This window comes from Mirounga leonina, unplaced genomic scaffold (assembly GCF_011800145.1).
Source record: "Mirounga leonina isolate KUSES-001 unplaced genomic scaffold, KU_Mleo_1.0 Mir_179, whole genome shotgun sequence".
NCBI lineage: Eukaryota > Metazoa > Chordata > Mammalia > Carnivora > Phocidae > Mirounga > Mirounga leonina.
Genome location: NW_023270466.1, coordinates 4,709,669 through 4,725,190, shown reverse-complemented (window position 1 = coordinate 4,725,190; position 15,522 = coordinate 4,709,669).

Here is a 15,522-nt window from a genome sequence, read left to right as displayed (position 1 = left end):
ACTGAACCACCCAGGCACCCCAAAATTACAGTTATAAAATAAATAAGTCATGGGATGAAGAGTATAGTATAGGGAATAGAGTCAATAATATTGTAATAAATTTGTATGGTGGCTAATTGTGACTACACTTATCAGGTGAGCATTATGTAATGTATTTAAATATCGAACCACTATGTTGATTATTATAATATTGTATATCAATATAATACTGTATAATACCTGAAACTAATATAATATTGTATATCAACTATATTTAAATTAAAAAAAAATATCTCTTTGGGGCTTCCAAGGCAAGTGTTTGCTATGTCACTTGCCATGCATCATGAAATTTTTATTTGTGTGTGTGTTTTTAAGACTAATATTCTCTGGGGTCAACTGACCCCAACCTTTAGGAGAAGAGAGAGACAAGATGTAGTAATGAGACCTAATGAGAATCACGGTGTTTTATATTTGAAAAGGTCATGGAGACCATCTAGAAAACTGCACAAGTTGCATTATTCTAATAGAGTAGTGCAGGTCCACCAAGGCCCAGGGAACTATGAAAAGTCCCTACACTGGAGACAAGCTTGGACTAACAACCAAGTGCCCTGAAACATTTCTGCACATTCTTCTCTATACCAAATAATGATTTTCTGGAGTGCAAAGTCTTTCCAAAGTCTTTTTTCTGGTTCTTTGTGATATTAGATGCAGAACTTCTTATAAGCAAAGAGCCCAAGATGCCTTAATGATATTTTAAATGAACTCAAGCCATTAAGAAAGATTGGAGGGGCGCCTGGGTGGCTCAGTTGGTTAAGTGACTGCCTTCGGCTCAGGTCATGATCCTGGAGTCCCGGGATCGAGTCCCGCATCGGGCTCCCTGCTCGGCAGGGAGTCTGCTTCTCCCTCTGACCCTCCTCCCTCTCATGCTCTCTGTCTCTCATGCTCTCTCTCTCAAATAAATAAATAAAATCTTAAAAAAAAAAGAAAGATTGGAAATTTTCTAGAATGCTCTAGAAAGGAGACCCTTAATAAAAATCTATATGACTATGCCCAAAATTATGTGTGATGATAGCTTTCTAAGGTCACCTGAGCTCTTTAGTGTGAAATTCTTCGACTTCTGGCCTTGTAATCTTTATATACTTACTATCCCCCTCTCTTCTCCAACTTTCACTAGATTTTCTTTTAATTGTCATATATATCATTCAGGTTTGTGAAATTTTGGTAGTGGTGGAGTGAAAAACAACCTAATAAGGAATTATTAGCACCTCCATTTTGTGGGATGGTGGTGTTAATAGCCAAACTATTTTATTTTGAAAACTACTTTTGTACATGATTAACGTTTTTTAATAAAAGCATTTGCAAATAAACTCGCAATTTTTATTTCCAATGTGTGTATTCCTTTCCCTTTTACAGAAATCTTTGTACAGAGTAATTTTTAGGAGTATATACACCTCCTCCCCACTCCACACACACATTTCCGAATGAGAAAGGTACCAGGGCCATGAGCTGAGTGTTCAACGGCAATTTTTGTGTTTATGATGTGGGATGGAAAGAAATAGAAATTAAACCTCTCTTCTTTCCGCAAGCCACATGCAGACTGGCTCCAAGTGAAGGGTTTTCACACAGGCCAGTTTCTGTACTATGAATTTACCCACTTTCCAACCAGTCCTGAGAGATATTTTAGTCTCAGCATCTGGTCGAGGCCATCTCTCAAGCACAAGTGTGCCTCTGTGCCAGTCGTGAGGCTGTTTTATTTGATGAGGACCACAGCTCTCTGGCAGATAGGCTCTGTTTTGATTTCCCAAACCTCCTGGAGGTGAAGGAAGATTTGCTTACTGTGGTCAGGAAGGTCCCAATTATGAATGATTCCCTAACCAAGTGTTGAAACTCTGTACTTTGTAATTAAAATGTAAAACACACAAACTGCCAAACCTAGAAATTTTTTTTCCAGGAATTTTCCTTGAAAGTTTGGTTTCTCACTTCCTTCAAGCATCTTCTCTCTAAATCTACTTTGATTTCCTTTACTCTTCCATAAACAAAATGATCTCATCTGATCCCTTTGATTGGTTCTGTCTCTCAAGAAATATGGATATGGGGACATCTGGGTGGCTCGGTTGGTTTGGCATCTGCCTTCAGCTTGGGTCATGGTCTCGGGATCCTGGGATAGAGCCCTGCATTCGTTTGGGCTCCCTGTTCAGCAAGGAGCCTGCTTCTCCCTCTACCCACCCCCTCGTGCTCTTTCTTGTTCTCTCTCTCTCAAATAAATAAATTCTTTAAAAAAGAAATATGGTTATGATTTATACTATTAATAAAATATATTTCAGGGACTTATTTTTTTCTTAAATATCTCAAATCCTGTCCTCATTCTACTTCGCTGCTGTGCAAACTCTGTGCTACTAGGAAAATGAAGGCAAAGGCAACTCTAGTGAAAGAAATTTTTTCCTTTTAACCTAGTAAAATTTTGCTCTGTGTATTGTAAGACTGTTATTGAGTGCATACAAGTTTAGAACATAATGCTTCTGTTATTTATTTAGAACATAATGCTTCTGTTATTGGGTCATACAAGTTTAGAACATAATGCTTCTTGTTTAAAGTGTATGTTGTTTGCTAGTTAACGTATCTGTAGCAACTTTCTTCTAGTTGGTAGTATTTGCCTGCTATATTTTTTTCCCTATATATCTTTTCAACCTCTCCATGTCTTTCTTTTTTCCTTCCACATAGCTGAATTGGAGGGGGTCAGAGCAGTAGACTAATGTGGGTCAAACAGTAGAGAGACAGAACTGAGACAAACAAAAGAAAGGACAAAATACATTGCACTTAAAAAAGTACCTATAGGATGCTAATTATGCAAATGCATCTACACATATGGATATATATATACTTAAAGAAGAAAAAGGAAAACTTTCCTTCATCAAAGACCACATAGACAAAGTCAAATAACTGTTATCAAACTAGGAGAAAATAGCTTTAACATGTGTAAAGGATTTATAAAGAATGCCTATAATTAGATGAGAATATAATCAACTCATTAGAATAATCAACTCATTAAAAAAAAGAGCAAAAGATATGGACAGGCAATTCATAAAAGAAGAAAAGCAAACTACCAATAAATATATATTTAAATGTGCAAACTTACTAGTAACTAAGGAAATGCAAATTAAAATGAACTTTTATTTTTCACCAGTTAGAGTAGAACGTATTTCAAAGTTAGATAAAATTATATATTGATAAGGGTATGGGGGAAGGTAACTCTCCCACCTAACGATATCACTGGTTAGGATTTAACTTTTTACTGCCTTTTTGTAAGGCACTTTGTCAAACCTTTTAAGCTTGCACGTATCTTTTGAGCCAAAAATCTCACTTATTGGTATCTACCCAAGAGAAGGATAGCCATGTGTGTGTAAAAGAGGCATGTACAAAACTGTTCCCTGGTAGTATTTTATGGAATAGTTAAACAAAAAAGTAACCTTGAATTTCCACTAATGGGGTAATAATTTCAGAATCCATCCTATGGAATATTATGCAGCAGTTTTTTAAATGCAAGAAATCCATACTTAAGAATTATGGAACTACCTTAAGACTTTGGCCAATTAAAAATGTCCACAAAAGTAAAGAATTATTCTATTTATATAAACAATATAGAATTGAAACAAAAATACTTATTCATACAGTTTCATATGTAAACAGAAAAAGTTGAGTGGATACACACTAAATTCACAGAAAGCATCACATGCAGTAAAAGAACTGGCAATGGAGGTACTGTTTTTAGGGTAACTACTTTAGGATAACTACTTTAGGGTAACAACTATTGGTTGACCAATGTGCAAAGCAAATTTAAAATTAACTTCAACCTTAAGGAAGAAACTTTATGTCTAGAGTGAAATCAACAACTGAGAGCCATGAGCAAGTCTCTTTTCTTTGACACAGGGAACACTGATGCCCCTTTTAGTCAAAATCGTGAGGCATTCTTAGTAGACACCACTGACCTGTAGAATGTGGATGGGACCATCTGGAATAGTTCTTACTGTCTGTTTCTTTAGATGTATCTTACTCTTCCAGAACAAAAGCTCTTTTTCTTTTGATTATGTCAGGTATTTGGCTAAGTATTACAAGCCTGGTATGCATAGAATAGAGTCTGATTCTATAAAAAGCATCACTCTTTAGGATTATAAACTATGGTGAGGGCCAAACCCTATAAATTGTGTGATAAATTTTAATCTTGCTTTAAAAAATGAGGCTTTTAAAAATTAAACTCTGAAACTCTGAGCTTCCATGGACTGTAGTCCAATCTACCATTTTACAAAGGAAGAAACTGAGAATCAGAGGGGTTAAGTATCTCACCCAAGGTCACTCAGTGACCTTGGCAGTGACTCTTAAATTCACCAGGTACACAGTGGCCCCAAACAAATCACCAATGTAGCCTCTCTCAGGACCTAGGTGTTCTTCAGCTGCTGCTCATCAGGACTGATCTAGAGCCACTTGATTATCTCATGATAATCCTGGAGAATGATCAATTCTGAGCTGTTTAGGTAGGGTACCCAGCTATAACTGTCTATTTATGAAGAAGTCCAGAAGTTATTTATTGTTTTTTGTTCTGCCTGAATTCTATTTTCAAGTGAGATTTTTAAACCATTATCCCTTTGAACAAAGAAGAAATTAAGCTATCAATGTACAGAGATTCTAAGGATACACATCTCTATGAAATGTGGAAATTTAGAATGAAGGCTATTGGATACTTATTAATAAATATCTCTAACAATCTTGAGTTAGGTGCCTTGTTCCTCAATTCTGAAATATCTACTTACAGCAAAGATGAAATGAGGGTATTGATCTTTATGTTTATTGAATTTCCTGGGTTGACATAGGATTGCAATGTTATTTTAGTTTGTCTAAAAAGCACAAAACCTTTTTGTAACTGAAACAGGATCCCCCTTCCCTTCCCCAATTTTCTTTGTTCTCCCCCCCAAAGCACGTGGGTGCACGCAGATGCGCCCACGCACACACACACACACACGTTATCTCCAAAAGAAAAAAACAAAAACAGGACCTGGAAACTCAAAACACATTGTCGTCTTTCTGCTGAAATTGTAGTCAGCAACACAGACTATTCCTACATTTCCCCTTCCCTCCTCCCCCTTTGCTCAGTACAGTCCAGGGAGATTGATAAAGGCTGGAGACCCAGGCTAGCAGGCCCATTTATGACAGTCAGACTCCATTACAGGCTCAGCTGAGGACACATCTGGAACCCATTTCCTGCCAGGAGGAACGGTGGATGGCGAGAAATAGTCAGCATTCAGCTGAGCCTCTCCTGTCTGGTTGTCGGCTGCCTCTCCTGGCCAGAGCCTGAGATCGTGGCTGCTAGTGAAAGTGTTTATGTGTTTATGTGACCACAAGTATGTGCCCTTGGTGACAGATCTCCTGTCCCATGTCATGTGTCCTGGCAGGCAAGTGGAACATGGGTCGGAGCCAGAGGGAGTGCCCCTGAGGTTGCGATGTCACCGCCAGGAGAGGGAGTGCCCCTGGGTGTGGAACGTGGGCTTTGGAGGATGATCCCTCGATTTGGGCTGGATGTGGCATTTGGGAATGGCACTTCTTCTGTTGTTAAATTTAGTATGATTTTGTCCAATATTGGGGGGTGGGAAGATGGCCTGTCTCACAAGAGACAGGTCACTCTCTGCATGGAGAATGGATTTTCTGAGTGTAATATCCACCCCTTAGCAGAGCCATGACCATGGTCAAGTAAAGAGGGTCTCCTCTGCACTTGTCAGAGAACTCCAAGCCTTGAGACATTCAGTGAGCCTGGGGAGAAAGTTTCCCACAGATTAGGACGGCATCTGTGACATCTGTGGGGAGCCCAATCACAGTAGAAATGTTCCATTCCCTTTCTGAATGTCCCAGAAAGGGAAGAGGCTATGGAAAGACCTTTAAAGGGTAGTGAGTACTATGCTAGGCAATGTGAGGAATACCAAAGTGATCTAAGTCACAGCGTTTGTGTTCTGTCGTTATTTGGTTGTGTTTGTTGCTTTTTATCTTGAGATGCTTCAAGTTCGGTGGGAAGATAAGGTTGAAAATGAAAAGTCTACTTCATGGCTTTCCTCAGTTGTGCATGTCCTTTGGGGGTGTGTCATCAGTTTGCTATGGGTTTCCCCCCCTCTTTATTCCATATGTTTTCCATTTCCCAGGTTCCAACAATCCTGGTTGTACGGGCATCCCTTAGTCACTGAACCCATACGTGGGCCATTTAATATCTGTGGACCTCTGTGCAATGTCCCATGTTGAGTCTACCACCATCCTCTTTGTATTTACACTTTTCAATCACCCATCTAGTAGCCCAAGTTAAAAATCTGAGGCATTTTTGACAGCCCCTTCTTTCTTAATCTAAAATATGGTATACAAGTACTATCATTTTGACTTTTGTTTTTGAAATATCCCCTGAATGCTTTGCCTCTCCTCCATTTCCAAAGCTTTAGTTTAGATATTCTGCATTTCTCCCTAGACTATCAAAGATGCCTGGCAATGCACAGTACTATGAGAACAAATGCTCCCTTTTCATAAGAAATATTTTGTAACATCCCCTTTAGCACCCCAAAATGAAATTCATAAATAATGTAATCTACCTGAACACATATTTTAAAAATTCACATAAAGCTCAAACGTTGATGTAAAGGGAAAATACAATTAAAGAAATTTGTACTAGCCTAATACACGCTTCAGTACATGAAGGCTTGGCATGCCCACACCAGAAGACAGAATTAAGTGGTCAGTGACTGCACCCATGTGAGGAATCATCAGGAATGTGACAGCTGTCAGTGCAGCCCACTCTATGCATGTTCTAGAGGTGGTTTAGATACTGAGAATGATGCTGCTGTTGGGGACTTGGTTTTCCAGTAAGGTAAAGACTCATGGCAAATTTCTGAACCAAAGTACAATCTCCCCCCACAGATGTCAAGGTTGCATTCTTGGAAAATTCAGTGTATATTAAAATGACGCCAAAAAGTTCTTTTGTTTTTATATGTAAATGTTTAGAAGGACATTTGAAAATGATGCAGGACACAGGACAATTCTTCATGACCCCAGCATTGCAGGACAATTGGCATCCCCAGTCTGCTCCCACTCACTGCCAGAAGTGCCCCACATCCTTGCAACAGCCAAGAAACTCCTCCACAAGTTTCCAGAGCATACCATGGCAGTTGATAGGTGTCTACTTCTCCTGGGGGTCACTACAGAATCTTAATTTATTTATATTAATTTTTACTTGCTCAGGCAATCTACCTTTCCTTGTAAAAAATGAAGATATGACAGGTGAATCTAAATTTCCTTTGACTTCCACTCCCACCCTGGTCTACTCACTGTCATCCGCAGAGGTAACCATGGTCAATTGCTTAGTATTATTATTCCAGAACATTTATTATATATTTACCTGCAATTGATGTTCTCTTAGAATATATAGGGTACCTGTTATGAGTTGACTGTGTCCCCTGAAAATTCGCATGTTGAAGTCTTAGCCCTTATTTGGGAATAGGATAGTTAGAGAAATAATTAGGTTAAGATGAGGTCATGCTGGAGTGGGGTGGGCCTCTAATTTAATATGGCTGATATTCTTATAAAAAGGGGAAATTTGGACACAGACACAGCACACAAGGGGAATGCCAGGGAAATGAAGGCAGAGTTGGCGTGACGCTTTACAAACCAAGGAATGCCAAAGATTGCTGGCTAACCAGCAGAACCAAGGAGAGAGGCATGGGGCAGAGTCTTCTCATCACTCCCAGAACCCTGCTGACACTCCTGTCTCAGATGTCACCCTCCAGAACTGTGAGACCCTACATTTCTGTTGTTTCAGTTACTCAATTTGTGATACTTCTTCATGGCAGCCTTAATAAATTCATACAGTACCATTCTGTGTCTCTGAGTGTTAGGTAACAGACAAGAACAATCAGAATTAAGACAGCCTGAGGAGGAGCGAGGCCTGGGGTTCCTACAGGTTGGATGACCTCCCTCTGTGGAGCTGTCAGCAGGCTGGAACCCGAAGGCTAAGCTCACCGCGAGAGGGGACTCTTGCATCCAAACCGTGCCTTTCCTGTGAGTCCCGGATCTCAGCAAAAGACTCATCTGTTAAATCAGATCTGCAATCAACTTGTTTCTATCAAAAAAGAAAAGTTGCAATTAGTCTCGAGCCTTTTTTCGAGCAGTAGGTTTCTTTGAGAAATGAAAATAATGAGTAACTCAAACTGTAGCTGGGAGCATGCAGACTTTTAACTGTCTGCAGTTTATAGCCCGAATGACTGGGAGAAATGCGATCCCCTTCTCATTCTAGACCCTTCTTTACACCTTGCTAAGTGTGCATGATGAAATGGGCTCTATAATACAGCTTGAAATGTAGAGCATGACATACTCCTGATGGAAATGAAACGAGCAGTTCAAAATCACGGGCCCTGAAAGAAAAAGCAGACCTTATAGTATCCAGTTTCAAAAAGCAATGCATTTAAAAATAATTTGCAAACTGGAAAGGCAATTAAAGGGGTCCTTTTACTCTACTATGCCATGTGTTACAAACTTTAAGGTTTGAGAGTTGCTCGTTGCATCTGAGATTTAGCCAAAGACATTTGCTTCAGCAAAAACTAGGAAAAGCCCTGCTAAAATGATCATAGTCCATGTAGTGCTTCGAATACTTTCAATGATGACAGATTCTTCAGAAAGTAGGGCTTGTGGAATATGCCTCTTTTTGAAGTATTTCACCCTGAAATGTTTACAGGAATGCTTCTGTATTTTTTTTTAAAGATTTTATTTATTTTTGACAGAGAGAGACACAGTGAGAGAGGGAACACAAGCAGGGGAGTGGGAGAGGGAGAAGCAGGCTCCCCACTGAGCAGGGAGCCCGATGCGGGGCTCAATCCCAGGACCCTGAGACCATGACCTGAGCCGAAGGCAGACGCTTAACGACTGAGCCACCCAGGCACCCCAATGCTTCTGTATTTTTTAAAAATTTTATATTCTAAATGGAAATTTCTGAATATCAAAAATATTGTTAATTTTCTAAAATAGTGTAAGCTAATCGATGCCTATATTATTTTGTTCTTCATTCAAAACAAAGTATGTTAGTGCATAAACAATATATATATATATATAATTATAGAATTATACAATTATCCTGTGTGCCCAGTATAATAGAGTTGTAAACTTGTTTATAGTTCTATCAATGTGTGTGAAATTGGCAGTTTTTAAATTAAAATAAGAACACTCCTTTTTTTTTTTAAGGCAGATCTTTTCAGTTTGTAATTAGAGTTACAGAACAAGAATACAAGACCTAAGGAAAGTCACTGACCCACAGTAATGAGCAGCATCCAGTTTTTGTGAGTGGGGCTGGCAACCACGGAAAGAAACATCCCAATACAAATGCAAAGCAGCAGCGACAAAACATGGCAGAGTTCAATGCTTCAATCTTATAAAATAAGAATCTAGATTAATTTTAATATTAAAGCAGAGACAAAATACAATTTTAACATTGTTTTAATCAAGTAATGTAGCCGTTTGAAACAGGAAATTTTAAGACCATTGAAGAGATTAAAGTGAAGGATTAATTTATTAGGATAGCCTCTATGGAGAACACTCCTTTTTTTGTATATGAGTTTGTTCCTTGCTTTTCTGGTGTCTTTTAACAATGCAGAGATTACCAAAGTACTTAGAATTTTTTCTTATCCCTATTTGTCATACTATTTGTCATTAATGAAATTGTTTGGAATAAGTAAAGCAATTTTGTCAGTTCAGCAAGATAATTAGATAGCGCTGTAAAGAAAGGAGCATTAAATGTTTTATCCAGTTAGGTGTCTGAAAGGAATGATCACTTCTGTCTTGTGACACCAATGAAGGTCTTTGAGAGGGTGACAGGGACAGACAAACAAACCCCACTCCAACTGTAGCAGCTTTCTGTGCACAGTGTCCTTTACTCAAAGCACTTTGTATATTTATTGCCCTTCATAATCACAATTAACTCTGATCGAAGCCCTTGAGTATTTTCTGAGTAACGTGTTTAATGATTCAAGATTAGCTCACCATCTAGGCTCCTTTTCCCTGACATCCTCAAACATTCTTGGCTTCACCTGGCTTTCTCTGGACTTCCTGCCTGCAATGTTCTTCCACTTTTCCTTCTTAACTTCCTTCCCACCCTTTATGCCTTTGGCAACTTCTGAGTCTCTACCTCAGGGAAACTTTCCTGGCATTCTGCTCTCCAAGTCGGACCTCCCTACCCCCACCCACTCCTGACACTATGATCTTGCTTTGCAGGTCACAATTGTAACGTCACATGGATCTGTGTGAGCATGTGCCCGATGTCTGTCTCTACCTCTGGTCTGTAAGCTCCACAGGTACAGGGGCTTTGTTTGATTTTGTTCACCTCATACCTAATGGAGTGTCTGGTCCATAGCAATTACTACATTGATAAATATACTCAATAAATATTGGTGAATAAATGGATGGAGGACAAAGTTATGAAGTAAGTATTTTTGGCTTAAAAGCCTTGTGCTAAGAGATTTACTATTATGAAAAAAAATGATGTTTTGCCAAATACCCACTTGTGCCAATCAAAATTGGCCATGTGCTCCGTGGATGGACCACAGACCAGCCCTCGTGCTCTAGGGCAGAACATATGGGGTGCTTTTGACAATCAAGAACACTTCCAGGGGCGCCTGGGTGGCTCAGTCGGTTAAGTGTCTGCCTTCGGCTCGGGTCATGATCCCAGGGTCCCGGGATCGAGCCCCACATTGGGCTCCCTGCTCCGTGGGGAGTCTGCTTCTCCCTTTCCCACTACTGTTTCACCCGCTTGTGCTCTCTCTCTCTCTGTCAAATAAATAAATAAAATCTTAAAAAAAAAAGAAAGAGCACTTCCACATAGAATGAGCATGTTCTTTCAGTACATGTGATTAAGGCCTCGTAGAAAAGGGAGCTCAGATATTGCTTAGCTTTTGCATATTCTTTATTCATTTGAAACCATGTGTGGGGCACTCGTTATGCATTAGGCCATGACAGTGACAGAGGCAGATGTTTTCTGTGCCATCGTGCAGCTGGCAGTCACACTCCAGTTCTTAGTGTATGAGTCTAGATCATTCGCCTCAGAATCACAGGGGTCGTTATGAAGACATAGCTCCTCAGCCTGCCCTGCACACAGACCAAAATCAAATATTGTAGAGTGGGATGGTAGAAATCTTAAACTGGCAGAATTCTCTCTGTCATTCTAACATTGGGGTTCAAGGAGGCCAAGGAGAAACATTTACGAACTCAGTGTCACTTCTGCTTCTTCTGGGTCAGGTTGAAGCCAAATTGCCCAGAATGCTAGTTAGATGTCATCTTGTTCTCAGGTACCTACTATTTACCAAGGCAGCAAGGTAGCTTATAACTACTCAGTGTGTCATGTGGTCTCTTACTACAGCTGTCTGTGTGTGGATTCCTTGTGTGCTAGGTCAGGTGACAGCAGATTCAGGGAGATCACAATGGCCCAGGGGACTGAGAGCATCTCTTAACCAGTGGCCTGAGAATCATGATTCTGAGTGTTTTACTCTACCACTCTTGGCTAATAAAATAAAGACTAAAATCTCTTGGTCATAGGCTGAGAGGACAATATGAAACACTGTAAAGTTCCTAGAATAGCATCAGTTATTTTTATTTATTTATTTATTTATTTATTTATTTATTTATTTATTTATTTATTTGAGAGAGAGAGAGAGAAACAGCATGAGAGGGGATAGGGTCAGAGGGAGAAGCAGGCTCCCCGCTGAGCAGGGAGCCTGATGTGGGACTCGATCCCAGGACCCCGGGATCATGACCCAAGCCGAAGGCAGTCGCTCAACCAACTGAGCCACCCAGGCACCCAATAGCATCAGTTATTTAACAAGTACTTAATAGTGTGCTTACCATTAACATTATTAGTTGGGAAACTGTTAATGATATTTCCTGAACTACAAAAGGGAGAATTGGATTCGAAGTCTTCCAAAGTCCCTTTTTTGCCAATGACTGAGAGCATAGAATAAGTTATAGGACTAAGTTCACCCAAAGGGCTACTATGTGAGAGGATATGTTAGGGACATTTCTACAATGTCCTCAGTCCTGCTGACAACCCCAACTAGCTCTGCAGGTAGAGCAATTAGAATATCACATGAGCCATGGTCCCAGGAGAAAATAAAAATTTACCTGGATGGTCCAAGTAAAGAGACTTAATGAAGGCACTTCTTGTAGAGAAGAAAGACCAGGCACAAGAGTTGTCCAGACACCTAAAGATGTGCAACAGCCGGAAGCCATTACCACCTCTCTCAGGACTGCTGGAGCATGGGAAGGAACAGTGTCTTTGGAGCCCCCCGAGAGCTGGAAGCCCGGAGGAGATGTAGTCATGGAGAGATGCAGATCTTGCCAGAGATGTGGCATCAGACAGGAAGGAAACAGGGAAGACCTACTCTAACCACCCCCTTCTCCCACCCGCCATGCTACCGACAGCTGACAGTACCCCTATTAGCAGAAGCAGAAACCAGTCAGAGGCAAGCCCCTGGGAGGGGAGCCCAGGTGTTGAACCACAAGAGAGAAATGCTGAGAATAGCTTGCAGGAAGGGGTGGGAAGTGAAGAACAATTGCACATACTCTCTGCTCAGACGTCTATATGGAGAATAGTCCCTTTATGAGAAACCTTCTTAGGTCATACACTAAGCACAGAATGAGATGACAACTGTTCACTTGTAGAACACTATCTTTGATTCATCTCGCGAGAATGGCTTGAAAATAATCCAGAACTGAAAAAGCACTGAACAGGTTGAAACTTGTTAAATATCATTGATAGCGCTTTTGTTATTATTCTTTAACCTGTCTTGTTTCAAAGTATGTTTAAAGTAGATGTGTCATTGTCACGTCCATTCAGTTTTCTCTTAAGAAGCTTTATCTCTCGTGCTATTTTTCTATCACCATATTAACTCAAGAATATTTTTCCTATAGGAAGGCAGGTAATGGAGAAAATTCAAAGAGGGAAATAATATATGATTTTTTTGAGGTACTCTGATAATCTATGCTACTCATCGCAAATGCTGATCTGAGTACACCATAAGCTGTAAGGCATATGCTTTTTAATATATTTGTTATGACTCGAAAAAATGAAAGAGGCTATTTACCTATCTATGGTTCAGGGGTGGGGTGGGAGGGGTGGCTTTCGCCATTTCTAATCAATAGTATGTCTATGTTACGTTGTTGGTCTTTTATTTGGCAACCTATAACTAATCCTAAATTTCTTAGGCTGATACAGGAATTTGATGCCAAATTATTCAGGGGTGGACAGGTTTTCATTTTTTGATTTTGCTTCTGTTCAACATTAGTTGAGAAGCACTAGGGTTTGCACGGTCTGGGAGTGGGCAGACATGAGTGCAGTTTGAAGGCTACTTTGATAGTAGACAAAGAATGATCCAAGGGAGGGGTTGACTGTTAGTGTTCTCTTTGGGTTAAGAGTGAGGTAACTGGTGAAGCTCAAAGCCCAGACCCTTTATAGAAAGTCCTCCAAGCACCCCTTGCAGGCTAATCTTTTGGGATGACTACTTTGGACACATTGTATTATTAGGTATCTGAGCTCTAGCCAAGTCAGACAGATGCCAAGGCTCCTATCTGCTGGACTGTGCAGTTTTTTAGCACCTGACATGGCTTTCTGGTCATGTCCTAACACTCTAATAATCAGGGCTGGTCCCCTAAGTAGAGAAATCTCCTTGCTAAAATGCTGCATTCACATCAACACAAGTGTACTTGTGTTACCAAATCAAAGCTCCTGAAATCTTCTCTTTAGAGATATGTTAGCTCTCTCCAAGAATTGGATCCCAAATAGTAACAGTTTAGGAGAAATCACTAAGTTTTAAGGCAGAAAATTGAATGATGGGGACATAATGAATCCTAAAACTTTATTTCATCCTGTGGTGTGCAGATATCACAGGCTGCATGTGCTTCCTAACCCATTTTCCTTTCTCCCTTTAATTGTTTTGATGCATTTTTATAGAATTTTCATAGTCTCTGTGAGATATAATAGTAAGCACAAAGTTTAGGGACAGAAAACACAGATTTCAAGTTCTTGATGCTGACCATCAAGAGGCAAGTCATGTAGCCTCCAGGGGTCTTAACTTTCTTCATCTGTAAAATAGAGCTGTGATGAGCCATGGGCTCTACCAGACTCAGGCACCGGGAATCGAGAAGGCAGTTCTAGAAAGTACTGAAGTTTCCTTGGTTCTGGTGAAAAGACCCCACTGACTCATAGCAAAAGAGCATGAGATGATCAGAACCAAGTCATCAGCGTCAGACAAATTTTTCTCAGCTCCAAAACCTTTTGCAGATTTTGATCTTTAGGGCATAAAGTCCCAATGCCTCAGTGTAATGCCTAATGACCTACTTTTCCACCCACACCTGCCCTTCCATTGCAGCCGGACAAGTAGCAGCTCTTTCAGCCAGATGCTCACCCCACTGTTTCCCCATCTCCCCTCAAAATAGCCTATGCTTTCCCTGTTGTCAAGCACAGCCTCTCATTTCTCCTCTGCCCATCTAATTTCTACCCATTGCTTCTGCAACCTTGCATTAGCTCACCTGCCCAGCTGCTTGTTTCTTGTTTCTTGAGGATAATGCTTCACGTAGGGAAGAGAGAAGAAATCTGGCATCACTGAGTACCAAGGAATGCTGTATCTCTCATCTCAGTTTGTGCTCACACCCGCCCTACAGGAGATGTTATCCCCTTATTTTACTTATGAGAAAGCCAAGGTTCAGCGAGGCTGAGTAACTTGGCCAAGGTCACACTCTGTTAAGCTGCTAGTGTCCCACTTAAACCCAGGTCTATGCAGTACTTCTTGCTGCCTGCCTTTATGGGAGATGCACAGCTCTTTCCTAATGCTCATGTAAGTAGAAGCATTTATTTACTGATACGGCTTGAGAGGCCTTCAAATCTTTTCCAACATCCACTGGTTAATCAGAGGCCATTAGTTCCTTTGTAAACATTTGACAATAAAAGATGCCTGCACATGATATTCAAGCAGTTTTCACTTTTTCTGATCAGGTAAAGGATTTGTGATTATTTTTCTTAAACTATATAATAGAGGAAGGGTTAATTTTGTTCATATTTAAACCCAGTGAGTTGTTAGGGTATCCTTAGAATGATCTGGCAGTCACAGTTCAGAGAAATAAATTCCACATAATTTTATTACTAATGTAGTTTTTTAGAATTTAATTGGCTATGCCTGATTTTTAAAATATGTCTATTTTAGGGTCTCTGTTGGCACTAGCAGCTAATACTTCCTTCACAGTGGAGTGAAGCTGGCCCCATGGAAGCAGGTGGGCTGCAGCTGGCTCCCGCTGAGCTTTAGGAGGTGGGGCATTTTAGACCTTCTGGAGAAGCTAATCTCACACCAGGCTGCACCCGTACCAGACAAGAAGTTACCAAACCCTGACACTCTGTCAGACACACTCCCAGAGATCTGAAACTATGGTGGTGAAGGTTTTTTTTTCTTCTTCTTCTTCTTCTTCTTCTTCTTCTTCTTCTTCTTCTTCTTC